Below are 12,776 nucleotides of genomic sequence, written 5' to 3' on the forward strand. Positions count from 1 at the left end.
TGTCACATATGTTGCCTTCGCCGTTGGCACTCACCAGCTGCCTTTTTAGCAGTCTCAGCAGAAAGGCCAAGGATTATGTCTACATGGAGACATGGCCCCTCTCAGTCAGGATGGAGGTGCATTGGTGGGGCGGTGGGACAGGGAGATTGACTACCACTGACCAGGCTGTACCCGTCCTGCAGGTTAACGGAGGACTTCTTTCTCCCCTGCAGTTAAGCGATAGCCTTTCACTAGCCCGTAATTCAAATGGCTAGTTGGGTTCAGGAGACGGTTTGGCCTCTTCACCATTTCACTTCAACAGCTCCTTGTCTTCTCAAGGTTGCCCCGACCAACTCTATCACTTCCCCCATGCGGCCCTGATCACCTCTACAGCTGCCTCTCAGCACTAAGTAAACACTCTTCGTTTCTATAGACTTTTGGCTTGGCCAAGTGTTAGGATCGGCTGCCCCCGGTCCCTGCCCTGGGAGCCCTATCTACCATGCAAAACTGCCTTAACGGACAGGGGAAGCAGCCAACACACTGCGCAGCTGGCGTAGGAAAGGCTGAGATGAAGGCACCGGGGGGAATTCAGAGGCTTGGCAGATGGAGAAGTTTGCTCTTAATCCCAAGCCGCCCTGGGCCAACTTTGCTGTGGTTTCCCGGGCTGTCAGAAGCCTTTTTATTTACCATGTGAACCAATCTTGAGGTCTTTAGACAATAACAAATAATTTATCTCCTGGGGGGTTTCCCCAGAGAGCCATAAGAGTAGACGCTCCAAGACAGAATCTGCTGGCAGCGGAGCAGACAGCGTTCACCTGTTATTCTTCTCAAGCAGCCTGGCTCCAAGGCATCAGAAATCCAGACAGGCCTCCCTGGGGCACGCTGAGAAACACGGGGGTAGGTATGTTCTTCTCCCGTTCCTCTTCCCAATCCACACCCAGAGACTTCCCACCTCTGTGCCCAAAGAGCAGGCCCCTCTGAGAAATTCAGACCTCCGTTCTGGAGGGTGGTTCCTGGCCAGCGTTGCCCACCTCTCCATGGCAGTCAGTGCCTTTCAGAACTCGGAGTGTCAGTGGAAGTAGAAGGCCAGGTTCTGTGTGTCGCACGTCTTTCTGCATATGAACTGGATTCCATAATGATCAGGAAATCAGGTGCTCTGTCCAGTCCCAGGTTGGGAACGGGGAGGGGTAAGTTTCAGTTCACAAAGTGACTTTGATTCTGTCTAATCTCTTTGTAATTACTGGCGGAACAGGTATTTTGGAGGAACAACTCTCAGCCTGAACAGCTCTTTGCAAACCAGCCGCTTCGACCACTTGCTGGTCAAAGTATTCGTGCCGTGTGCTTGGTCCTCCCGGTAGCCTGATATTTTTTCTGCTTTCTGATTAGACAGCTGGAATTTTCTTAATAGAAACCACAGGTGTTCATACAAAGGAGCAGCCATTCCCCAAACAGAAATCCCTTGATGCAAATACCAAGTGAATTTAGCACTCGTGGAAGACCCAGAGACTGTCCCCAGTACAGGTACCACAATGTCATTCAAGCTTCCCCACCAATGTTCCTTAACCCTAACCTGGAGGGGCTTCCACTGGGCGTGAGAAGGCCATTCAATCTCCATGGCCCATTCTGCCCCCAGCCTTTCTGTATACATGGCTAACAAGGAGGCCAGTTACCATCAACTGTGCCATCTGGGAACCACACACACACGCACCCCTATTTCATGGTAGCCACCAAAGAGCCATCAGATGGCAACACTGTACTATCAGCCATTACCAGCCTGGGCTGGATTTAACCTGGCAACCAGGAGCTGAAAAGCTCTGCACCCCCTGACAATCCCTTGAGTCACCCAGCCTCTCAACATGCAAACTGAGGGGCAAATTCCCAGCCAGTGTAATCAGCTGCACTGATTTAATGGAACTCTGCCAATTGACACCAGCAGAGAATTTGGCCCTCTGTTGCTAAGGCTCCCAAGAACAGCTTTGAAGCAGGGGGAGATGTGCACACAGGTAATATCCTTTGGGTACCTTCTCCCCACCCATCGGACCAGAGTTAGTCCATGTCTCCGTGAGCCCATAAATGCAAGCTGGGTGTAGCCTCTGGCTCTCTCTCCCCACCTCTGTCCCTTGTGGTTCATCTGCAGCATCTAGCAAGGTCTTTGCAAGCAGGGACCCAACTCAGCAAGGGAAGCAAGACCCTCTTTCAGACAGCAATGTTCTAGATGTGCAGGGGACTGGGAGACTTGGGCATTGTTAACTAGCGGTGCTGCCTTTTGCCTTGGGTTCAAATGTAGCACAGGTGACTTGGGACTGAATCTTCTTACCACCAAGTGTCTGCCTCCCCAAAACCACCCCTACGGAGAGGCCACAGATACTCTCCTTCTATGCCACAAAGAGGCATATTGGCAGGGTGACATGTGCAGGAAACTTACACGCTGCTCTGGCTGTATCTGTCCTGTGGATAGATTAGGAGACGCCGATCTCCAGGGCTCTAAATACCCATGTTGCCAACCTCAAGCATTAAAAAAATCATGAGTCAAGCCCCAACATAATCATGAGATTGGCTTTAAATGACAAGATTTGGAAAATAATAAAGATTGGATTCTTCTTCGCCTTCTGGGTTTTGTCCCTTTGGGGACCACGTTTCACAGCTTGTCGGCACACCCACAAGGGCTAGAAACTTTCCTGTTTGGTTTGGTAATGAAAGGTGAGAGGCTGGCGCGTTTATGTGACTCCAGAAAAGCACCAAATAAATAAATAAATTCACACGAGTCTGGCAACGCTACTACATACATGTTTTACAGAGAATGGGGGAGGCAGGCAATTTCAATGTGCCCTAGAATCGGTGCTTGTTGTGGAGGGGGAACTGGCTCATTAAAACCCTGTCCCCTCCTTGCTTTGTCTTACCCAGGGTTATTTTTCTACTCATAGAGGTTGTGCATCCCTGGGTCACAGCCTCAGTCCGTATTACACCCCCCCCAGAACTACGTGAAAATTTGGATCTTAAGCAGACCTTTGTGGCTGCCTTAACTCTCTATAACAGGCTGACCCAGGACTCCTCCCCACCCCCAGATCCAATCCCTTCAGACTCAGGGGAGGTCTGATCCTAACTTTGCACCTTGAGATGCTCTCGGGTAAAAGTCCGGCGTCCGAGTTTCCATCTGAATGAGGGCTGGATTGCAGGCCACCTTTCCCTGATCTGGTGGAGAATGGGATAAATAGCACCATCTGCTGTCTGATCCCAGCACTGTAGGCAGCTGGAGTCCTTGGCAGTTCCCAAAACTGGGTATCAAACCACTTTCCCGCATTTAGGTTTCCAGATGTGGAGGACTGAAGTGGTGGCAGCACAGCATGGGGAGAGACTAGGGACACAGAGATGGGAAGAGAGAGAGCAACAGACAATGAACTAGGGAGACGCAGAAAGCACGAGATAGAAAGACAGAGGGACAGACAGAGAGGCCTTTGGTACCCTAGCTAAATCCTCTCCAGTGTTTGTGTTTTACTCCCGATATTTTCCCCTACTGTGTTTCATTTCTTTCCATTGTCTGCTTCTCTCCTTTGCCTTTCCTCTCACTCTCTCTCTTCTTCTTCATATTTTTCTCCCCCGGTTGATTCCCACCCCCAGCATGTTCCTTGCAGCCTCCTCTCTCTTTCCTCTCCTCATTCCCCTTTCCCTCTACCCCTTCATCATCCATCTCTGCTTTCTCCTTCCCCCTTTTCTCAGTCTCTGCCACCTTTTCCCCGTCTTCCCTCCATCACTTCCCCTTCACCATTCTTCTGTCCCTCCTCCACCCCCCTGCTCTGTGCCATACTGCTTCCCCCTCCCCTCTCATATCAAACCCCTCTAGGGCCCAGCTGGGCTCTCTGAAATGCTGTCCCAGGGGAGTGCTGCAGGTACCAAGCTGATGGAGGAAGTCTGTCCCAGGTCTGTGGCCCACACTCCTCCTTTTGTCACACCCTCCATGACTCTCTCCTCTTCCTCCCTAACTTCCAGGGACAGGCCTGGGGAGTCTCTCTGCTATCTCCTCCTCCCAGTAGCCTCAGGGCCCTTATCAGCCTGAAACACCAGATCGGCCAGGACAGGACTGGGCATTCCTGTCTGCCTGTGTGCTCCGCAGTTGGCTGCTGGAGCTGGTCTCAGCCAAGAAAGGGTTCCCCCTTCCTCTCCTGCCTGGGAACATCTCAGAACCACTGTTCGATCCACCAGAGCTATTGCACCTTGTAATGCATGACAGGGGGAGCTTTAGTGCCCTATGGGGTTGTGACAGCCGTGTATAGGACGCGCAGTTTGTGACCCTGAAAACCATGCCTCTCTACTTGGAGAACACAAGAGTCTGGCTGTTAGAAGGAACTGATTAATACAGGTGAGCAGGCCTGGCATATCCCATCCAGTAGGGGGCAGGGCATGTTCAGGAACCTGTGCAGACACAGCTGACCCATGGTAAATGCCCACAGATCAGTGGTGTGCAAACTTTCCCAGTTGCACCCCCCCGCCCTTACCATTCATGGAATTTGTCATCCGCTCCCTCCGATTACTTGTAGGCCCAGCAGTGGGCTGCTTCTACCTTGCCCCCAGGCTGCACCCCTAGGGCAGGGCCAATACCTGCCTCTTCCCGCTCGGGTTTTCAGGGTTGGGGAAGGTGCATGCAATGGTCTCTGGAGGCTGCTGGGAGCAGAAATCAGGTGACCCACAGGCCGGGTGGCCCGCTGAGGTGAGTCAGGGAGTGGAAGTGGCACTCCCTCCCCATACCCCACAGCCTGGCATCACCGCTCGCTCCACAATTTGAAAACCTCTGCCATAGCTGGACCCAAACCAAGCCATTCACTGACAGCATAGTGTGAAGGGGGAAAGAAATTGGCTTGACACTCTCTGGCAGGTGTGACTGTGAGGAGACTTCCTCCCCCAGGGAGCCTCAGACTGTCACATCAAGCTGGGGGGGACACTCTCTGGGGAAGCAGGAGAGGCAGGTAGAATACCACTCAGTACAGGGGCTTAGACATTCAGACTGAGTGTTTAGCTGAGGCAGGGGTCCCCAACCTTTCTTCCCTGAGGCCCACCCATGCAGCTGCAACAGCTCACTCCATCAGGGACAGCAGTTCTGCGGGGCATGGGACTCACCTCAGTAGGGACCAGGGCCAGTGAGAGGGCAAAGGGGCCAGGCAGGTGTCACAGCCAGCTCCTGCCCTCACCCTCCACCTCAGCAGCCCGCTGAGTGCTTTGAGTTGGTCACCTGGCAGCCCTGCCCCAGTCACCCACCCAGCACCCTGGAGTGCCTCACTGCCTGGGAATGAGGGACGGGCTCGGGGGCACCTCTGCCGGCAGAGGCAGGCGCTTGGGCCGAGCCTGGCTGTTACCTATGATGGTCCCGATCACGGCATTGTCCAGGTGGAAACAGAGCAGCATTGCTGAGCCCAGGTCCCTGGAGGGGCCCCTGTTACTCTAGGGGGCCCGACAGCCACAGATCGTGCGGTGCGGCAGCTCAGAGTGGGGATGGCCGCAAACCTTCCAGCCTCCTCCAGCTGACCTGAGAGCTGCTGTCTCTCAGGGCCGGCCCCTTCTCCTTGTCCTCTGCCTGGCAGCTCCACTTCAGCCTCTGATGCTCACCAGGGACACTGGGCTCCCCCGGCTCTGGGCGGGGGTCATCACCAGCTATCATGCCGCCAACGTATACAGTTGCGGGGGCACAGTTTGGTGCGTTATAGCCATACTCGATGACACTCCAGTCGTGGGGACATGCTGGAGCAGGCACATCAAGAATTTATGCTTGCAGTGGGAATAAATTGGTCCCAGAATGACCAGTGGGGTAGGGAGGGTGGATGCAATGGAGGGTAACTCTTCCTTTCTGGCACGGGGAGAGCAACCTTTGATGATGCTGTGACAACTATGGGTGCCATAGAATGAGGTTGTCCCAAAGAGCAGATCCCACTGCCCCTGCCTGTAGGAGGAAGGGAGCAAATTTCTACACTTCACCTCCAGTGGGTCACGTGTTGGGTCGTTACCGATGGTCCAGGATGGAGCTGCACACCGCACGTGGTTACTTATATCCAAGAAACGTATCTGGTGCCCTGCAGAGCGTAAATATGCCCAGAGAACAGCAGAGTCCCTGCCCCCGAGGACTGCCAGCCCAAAGGCTGGGGTGGGTGCAGTGTAGTGCAATAGCTTACAGAATCAGTGCAGCTGCACGGGGTCTGAGAGGTTTCCTGGACGACGTGGATCTCCAGGAGACGTCTGAGCAAGGAAAGGCAGGGCTGCAGAGCTCAGGGGGAGTCATATGCCGGGGGTTGGCTTGGGCCCAAGCTAAAGATAACACAGTCCCTATAGGGGGCTAATAACATTGTCGGCATCTCATCATTTCCTTTAAAACACAGACTGACCTGTTTGACTAGGAAGTGATGCTCAGGACTCGTCTAAGGGAATTCAGATGTTGACAGGGAACCCCCAGCTGCAGCATGAAAAGATCTGTTACGTGCCTTGCAGCTGGTTTAATGGCAGAAATAGCTAGAGCCCAGAGGTGACATGTGGGGGTCACATGCCCCCCCGATTTCTGCCGGGGTGGGAGTCGGGCTGAGCGCGGCTGAGGGGGACATGCCTGGGGAAGGCACCAGCACCTTGCACTCCCGCGGAGCCTTGCTAGGAGGCGCCAGGAGCAGGCAAGACAGACTGAGCTGGCAGCGGGTATAATAGGCCAGGGAAGGCTAAGCCTCCTCTAACCGTGGCCCCGCCCATGCTCCACCCTGAGGCCCCGCCCTCATTCCCCTCTACCCCAAGGTGGGCGGGGCTCAGAGCAGGCTGGCAGCTCAAGTCGGCCAGCAGCCCAGCGTAGGGCAACCAGCGGCCAGGCCTGGGGTGGCTCAGGCCAACTTGGGGGTTAAACCAGTGCTCGGTCCAGGAGTTGGGCCAGCCTGGGGGTCTGGCCAACCAGAGGTTGTGGCAGCTGGGGCAGTGCTCCTCCAGCCACTGGGGAGGAGACCTCCGGTCTCCAGTGGGCGAGGGGGGCATGGTAGGGGCGGGGCCTCGGGTGGAAAGGGTGGGCCTGGGGACTGGCCTCCCCAAAGTGGGGGTTCATGCGCCGCCCATGCAGGGAGGCAATGGGAGAAGTGGGGAAGGAGCAGTGAGGAAAGTGGGGGGCAAGGTGGACCAGTTTGGAGACACGTCAAGCTGCACTCATTGGGTGTGAGACTCACTCACTAGCACGCTAGCTCACTCTCGCACATGTTTCTAAGCTTATCTCACTCATTTGGAGCAAATATGGAAAGGTTTAAACTATTTTTACTCAGGCACTGCAAGAGACAACCGTACAGCCTGGGCCCCAAGCATGGGGCTTAGAGCTTGGAAAGCCACTTTGCAAGCTTATGTACTGTGGCCATCATGGAGACTACAGGGCTGCAGTCTGTGGGCAGGAGAGAGGAGGCTACCCAAGGGGTTTTCTGGTGGGTGTGAACACTTGACAGTCAAAAAAATATGAGTTTGCCCAAAAAACAAGCAGGACTTGATTGAAAGTTAGCTGGTTCTGCAAAATCCAGTTCAAAATTTAAACCCCACTGGACAAATTCATGGCCCTTCATTGTCCCGGTAGCAGGCAAGGTTTCTGTTTTTTTTAAATGTGCGCTGTGTTGCCAGGTGCTGTCCTGTGGTCATGGAGGAGAAAAAGATATAACGCGTCATCTGGGGAGTGAGATACACCGCACAAGCAGAGCAATGCAATGGCTTGACAGCCACAAATTCCTTTTGCACCCGTGGCAAATCCCTCCCTGATAAAGTAAGTCAATAATTATGATTACTGTTGTTAATTATTATAAATTATTATTATTATTATTTATTAATGCTTTCAGGGCACTTGGGTTTCCCAGCCGTAATTTGTTTGCTGACTTTTTCTTTTCTTTTTTTTTTTTTTTTGGTAGTACAGTGATTTATTCCTAGTACTTTGTCAGAAACTCTGTTTGCAATGTTTTCGGAAAGTTTTGATTGTTTTTATTAATTAATTTTTATTGGGTCCAAGACTTTCTGTTTCTTGTACAGTTTTCAATGTGTCCCGCTGAGGGTTAAATATTAATTAATTAATTTAGCTGAGGCCCTTTATCTAAGGCAACAGGATTATTAAAATACAGTATGGTACCTATAAAAAGTTACACAGACACAAACTTGCAATCCTTATATCACAAAAAAATCCACTCACTGTTTGTATCATATTGTTAACATCCGTGCCTGGTTGGATTAAAAACCTGGACTATTGGATATTGCAAAGGACGAAAGATGAGTCCCTTTTTTAAGCAATGACCTAACACTCCACCTGGGAAGGGTCATTCTTTGGCCTAGAATCTCACTCTTTGGTGCTGTAAATCTCAGTCTTAAGGACAGCCAACTTTTGGCAGGTGCAATGGGTGATTAGATGGGTGAGCAAGGGGCCAGAGGTGACGCGTGGGGCGGTCATATGGCCCCCCTTTAAATTCTGCCACCGCCACTATCATCAAGAGTTACATGTCACCTCTGCTAGAGCCTGAGAGGGGGAGACACATGCACAGAACCAAAAGCAATGCCTAGACTTCAGGGTTACAGACTCTATCTTCTACTGCAGCAGCCTCTATGCACAAGTCCCTGCTTTAGCGAGCCGGCCAATGCAGCCACCATCTACAGCACAAACATGTCACAGGGCTGCCTTAAGTGTAGCAGTTAGGCCAAGTAGCTCAAAATGGAGCCTGCTACACAATCCACTTTCACCCACCCAGGCAAAGGGAAAACAAACTGGCTGGCACTGTAGCCTGGCTGTTTCCTGCTGCCTTGTGGAAGCAGGCCCAGTTGTTGCAAGGTGGGAAGGGGTACAGTAGCTTCCTCCCCGTGACTGCTCCTGTGGTGTAGAACAGTGGTCTCCAAACGTTTTTGATCGCGCACCCCATCAGTAAAAAAATGTTGAGCACGCACCCCCTGCTCCCGGCCAAACTGTCGAAGCAAAATAAAAGCCGCTTGGACTCCCGGCCGAACTGCTGAAGGGAAAAAATAAAGCAGCGTTGCTCTGGCGGCGCTCCTCCTGCCGCGCACCCTGAAGGATCCTCTTGCGCGCCCCCTGGGTTAGGGTGACCAGATGTCCCGATTTTATAGGGATAGTCCTGATTTTTGGGTCTTTTTCTTATATAGGCTCCTATTACCCCCTACCCCTGTCCCGATTTTTCACACTTGCTGTCTGGTCACCCAACCTGGGGTGCGCACACCCACTTTGGAGACCACTGGTGTAGGACAAGCCATGTAGACTGCTCTGTTCAGTGCTTGGGCTTTGGATAAAGACTGCTCTTGTGAGGTGAGACCCTGCTTCTTCTACCTTCCAGACTCCTCCTGCCACGAGGAAAAGCCCCAAGATTCTTTCCCAACAGGTAGTTTGAGAGAGCAGGATGCCCCAGAAATCATAATGAGAATCCTAGCAGTCTCCAGCGTTGATCACAGTACATACATACATACATAAAATGCTATCTCTGGGCAAACTATTTCCTGAGGCACTCCAATTAGCTAAATCTCCCCTCCCCTGCATGAACACAAGAGCGCAATGCAGAGCCCCCCAATTAGTTGAACCTCCCATGCCTACCTCTTGCACACACACATAGTGAAGTGCAGAGATCCTGATTAGCTGACTCCACTCCCCCTGACTGTACAATGCAGAGAGACCCCAGTTTGATGATCCCCCTCCATGTAATATGGCAAAACCCCAGTTAGCTCAACCCTGATTTTCTGAACTGCATATCTGTTGCTGATTCTGAAGTGCATTTATTTGATTTACCTAGAGCTTTAGCTATCCCAAGGCAATGAGATAATGGGGGTTTGTCTCAGGCACTTCGTATGCCACAGTCTCAGGGACTATCCTGCCCCTTGGACAATATTTCACTGGTATTGACATTGCAGCCAGTCAGTATTTGTGTGTATGTCTGTGTAATTACTGCATTGATACTTGAGCTGTAAATCTGCCTCGCTAGACGTAACTATGCATTTTCGTGTTGCCAGTACTCGTTATTTTACTGCAAGTCTCATGGTATTTGGCATTTTTCTTGGTGGTGAAGCTCCTGGAGTCATGTGATTGTGAGACTCTCCACTGTTTAAAGTACATTTAGATTCATAATTCCAAGGTCAGAAGACATCGTTGTGATCATCTGATCTGACCTTGCCCATAATAATTCCTGTTTGAGCTACAGCCTATCTTCTAGAAAACCATCCAATTTTAAACTAAAAATTGCCAGTGATGGAGAATCCACCACAATCTAGCCCTTGTGGCTGTGGAGAAAAGCTTGAAAACATGACCCCTAGTGGCACGATAACCAGAAAGCAATTCAGTGACCCCAAGATTTATGATGTTTGACAATCTCATGATTTGTAAGCCAATCTCATGATTGTTGGTGCCTGATTCATGCCTTTTGCCTGCTCAAGGTAGGCAATACTGTTCTGAAAGCCAGAAAAACACCATCCCCTCAGTTTGGTAGAAAAATTAAATGATCTCTAAGTTCATGTCTTCTACAGTGGAATTTGCCATGTCTTTTCCATCTTTCCCATTTATTGCCCCATCTTATTGGGTGTGCACTGCCCCTGCTTTCTCATTTGCTTTACTTTAAATCTTAAATTTCACTTGCTTGTCTCGGAACCTAACACGAAGGTCCGTTCAGTGTGAAGAATGTAGCGTGGCCCTTTGCCAGGAACAGTTCAAAGCGTTTTGACACTTGTTAATACCCCTGCAGCTTCTGTGCATTCAATCTGGGTTGCATTAGCACCATGAGCAATCTGTGGTTGGCGGAGGTGGGAGGGGGAGGAATGACTTTGGGATCCATCCAAGAAGTGTCATACTCAATCTGGGCTCTTATAACTACTTATCTAACATGGTACATCACATGGTTTGATCTGCCAATTAGCCTCAGTCAGAGCTGCTAACCGAAAGCAGATGGATCTATACATTATCGTATGGAAAAATCTGCCACTTCCCATTTTCCCGGAGAGTGGGAGAGTCGGGCTGAATGCCCCTTCCTAAAATCACCAGGCAGCAGCAGCAGGTCTTAGGTATGCAGGAGTGAGGATGAGCAATTAAGGGTGCTCTGATGCAAAGGTGACGGAGAGGGGAGTGGGGACATGTGTAAGTACCTAGGTTGGTGGAAGGCCGGTGGCTGCTGTTGCTTCATAAGGGTGTGGGACTGAACAGGAGCGAAGAAGATGCCCTTAACCTGTTTCCTCTTTATTTTGTGTGTGTTGTACATTGGGATTATGTAAAGCAGCGGAACTAGCCCCTGCTGTCCTTCCCTTGCACCCTCCCCTCCCCTGGGGTATAAGAATTTCTGTTCCCCCATCTTGGGCAGAATGTTAGAAGCATCTGAGCAGGCAGGAGAACATCTCAATTGTCTGATCAGAACATTGGAAATTCCCATCCCTCCCCCCTTGCAATCCTCCTTCTCGTCGCCCCACCTGCCCCAAACACATGCAGTAGCATTTATCAGCTTCAAAAAGAGAACTGTTTAAATAGCATTAAGGGCCTGATTTAAAGTCACAAAAGCCATGAAATTCAGAGTTAAGGCTAAAAATCCACTTGACACTCTGGCCTTAAGTCATAAAAGGCATGAGTCAAAGGCAGCAGCTGAGTGCTCAGAGGTGCCTGGCTTCCGAGCAGGCTGGGGGAGGGATGCAAGTCAGATCCCTTAATGAGATTTAAAGGAGCTGATGGCCTGAACTCAGAAGGTTCAGAGATGCTGTTCGGATTAGCTTTGGGATGCTGATCCGAACTGCTTTGGTCTGGGAACTGGGCTGGAAAGCGTATTCTTTCCCCACGGGCTAGGCCTGAGAATGCTGAGCTCTGAGAGCACCGGAGCATCTTTCGCTCCAGAATCCGGGTTGTTTGCAATGTACGCTCGCCTCTCTTGGAGCCCGAGATTGCAGGGTTGTATGAGGAGAGGCAGTGTGGTTTAGTGGGTAGAACATCAAGCTGGGAATTAGGAGATCTGGGCCACTGGCCTGCTGGGTGACCTTAGGCAAGTCACGTCCCCTCTCTGTGCCTCAGTTTCTCCTACTGCTTGTCTTGTCTATTTAGATTGTTTGAGGGGGACTGTCTCTTATTATGACTTTACAGTGCCTAGCACAATGGCACTCCAATCTCAGATAGGAGCTTTAAATGCCATCATAATCCTAAATCTAGGACCGTTAGCCGTTCAGCGAAATCGTAACGTTATCAGAGCAAATCAAGTCAGTTTTTAAAACCTTTATTATGGTAGAGGAACAAACCGAAAAATGTAACAGCATCAGGTTTGTGCACCTGGAACAAGGATGTCCATTAAGTTCCAGCCATATTTGTTGGTTTGAATTAGCTGCTGTCAAGGCTCCTTCCCTACTCTGAACTTTAGGGTACAAATGTGGGGGCCTGCATGAAAACTTCTAAGCTTAACTACCAGCTTAGATCTGGTCTGCTGCCACCATCCCAAAGCTAATTCCCTTCCCTGGGTAGCCTTGAGAGATTCTTCACCAATTCCCTGGTGAATACAGATCCAAACCCCTTGGATCTTAAAACAAGGAGAAATTAACCATCCCCCCTCCTCTCTCCCACCAACTCCTGGTGGATCAAAATCCAACCCCCTTGGATCTAAAAACAAGGAAAAATCAATCAGGTTCTTAAAAAGAAGACTTTTAATTAAAGAAAAAGGTAAAAATCATCTCCGTAAAATCAGGATGGAAAATAACTTTACAGGGTAATCAAACTTAAAGAGCCCAGAGGAATCCCCCTCTAGCCTTAGGTTCCAAGTTACAGCAAACAGAGGTAAACACCCTAGTAAAAGGTACATTTACAAGTTGAG

The sequence above is a fragment of the Malaclemys terrapin genome, chromosome 19 (assembly GCF_027887155.1).
Source record: "Malaclemys terrapin pileata isolate rMalTer1 chromosome 19, rMalTer1.hap1, whole genome shotgun sequence".
Classification (NCBI taxonomy): Eukaryota; Metazoa; Chordata; order Testudines; family Emydidae; genus Malaclemys; species Malaclemys terrapin.